The sequence below is a fragment of the Pteropus alecto genome, unplaced genomic scaffold (genome assembly GCF_000325575.1).
Source record: "Pteropus alecto unplaced genomic scaffold, ASM32557v1 scaffold16, whole genome shotgun sequence".
NCBI classification, from domain to species: Eukaryota; Metazoa; Chordata; class Mammalia; order Chiroptera; family Pteropodidae; genus Pteropus; species Pteropus alecto.
In genome coordinates, this window is record NW_006438867.1 from 70,260 (window position 1) to 72,296 (window position 2,037).

General features: G+C 37.6%; 1 pseudogene; it reads left to right on the forward strand.

The window, feature by feature from the left end:
• Positions 1–785: 785 nt before the first annotated feature.
• Positions 786–904, forward strand: LOC112482986 (annotated as a pseudogene).
• The last annotated feature ends 1,133 nt before the right edge of the window (positions 905–2,037 follow it).

Here is a 2,037-nt window from a genome sequence, read left to right on the forward strand (position 1 = left end):
GCACTGCCTACAGCCCTTTGTTTACTGCCTTCCTTATGTCTCTTGACCAGGCAGCCATCTGTCTTCTGAGTATGTGGAGGGGCTATGTTCTGAATTAATCCAACAGCATTGCAAAAGCAAATGAAAGAAAATCCTATCTGTGATCTTAGGTCCACCCCACCACCATTGCTCTGTATCACAGACTGCTGGGCATGAAAGCCTGTGTGCACATCACTGGGGACAGAACTGATATTCTCCAACCCTACCACCACCACCACAGCTACGAAGACCCTCCAGATCATTTGGAGAAGTGAGTCCATGCAGCTTCAAAGAGAAGGAGGGGACACACACAGTTTTGCTCAGCAAGAGCCTAGAGCACAGGGCTGTGAACCACAGGAAGTGTCAATGGCAGTCCAAGTGCTTCAGACAACCAGAGTCTCTATATTTCTTCTGAGGATGGTAGAGGATGATCCATTAAAAAAAAAAAAAAAATCTTTATAAAACTGGCATTAGTATTTTTTGTGACAGATTTCCAAGGGGAAAAACAGGAATTATATTAGAAAACTTGGCCTGGCAAGAGAGAAGATCTGATTCTAAGTACCTGTCAAAAATTCTAAATTATCTTTATTATGCCACAGTGATTTTAAAGTAGACATATAAACCTCAGTTTCATTTATATTCCTCAATGAAAAGCAAGTGTATAAATGAAATAAGAAATACTATTATTGCATAAATAATAGGAATTCCATTATGAATCATAGAGGAAAAAAGTATGGATCCTCCCTTAAAATAAACAGAAGTGATAGATTTATGGCCATGCCACCCTGAACATGCCTGATCTCGTCTGATCTTGGAAGCTAAGCAGGGTCAGGCCTGATTAGTACTTGGATGGGAGACCACTTAGGAAGACTGGGTGCTGTAGGCGTAAAAAAATAAAATATAAATGGAGGTGATTGTAGGGAATACACTCTTAAGAAACAGAAGAATATCACAGCACTCTGGTAGAAAATGGAAGACCGTGACTTAAAGCTATTGCTGCAGTTAAAGTCTCCACAAAACAGTTTAATACATCCTTTTAAAATAAATACTCTCCATGCCTATGTGGAGGTGATATTATTAGGATAGGCTGAACTCTTAAAATGATGAAATTGAGTTTGGTGTAAATTTATAGAGGATAAAGGGAATAAAAAAATATGCTCCGGTAAGTGATATGGGACAGAGTAATTTTAAAATGAAGAGAATGAGGATTTATTATTATTATTATTACTTATTATTTATGCCTACAGCACCTGTTCTTCCTAGGAGGTCACCCATCCAATCAGGCCAGATCCTGCTTAGCTTCCAAGATCAGACATCGAGCTTGTTCAGGGTGGCATGGCCATAGACCATGGATTGTGGCTTCACTGGTATGTGAACCCAAGACCTTCTGTGTGTAAAGAAGACGTGCTAACCGCTACACTATATGGAACTACGTCCTAGAGGGTTTATTAACTTTATGTCTATGTTGCGTTGGTAAAAGTGATTATTAACACACATGTACATTAAACATCTTGTAATTAAAATATCATATGATAAAAAAACAAAGTAGAAACATACTCTATGCCAGCCAATGGAATAAGATAGACCAAACTAATTATTATTAGCAAAAATATTACTTAAAATATCAAACTATTGTACACTACGTAGAGTAGAAGATTTATGAAGTGTTACATTTCATGCAATGGTTTTGTTTATTTTTGACAGTTGTCATTTTAGCAGTCTCCTCTAACACAACACACCTTTATGCCCAGAACAAATACTGTTCTACTCCAGGAGCAAAGGGACTTGGCCTTTCTGGTCCAATTCTGTCTTTTTGCCAACGAAACAGTAACTGGTTGGTTAGATCTAATTCAAGACCAAGAAAGCATTGAGCTAAGCAAAAGTGTTACAACTTTTGAGTCTTTTAAAATGCTTCTTACAGCCAGGACTTCACCCTTGGACACATTAAATTTCAACAAAGAAGTGTCATTTAGTAATTGTTAAAAGAAAGAGACCGTTAAAAATCTGACTTCAGATTTT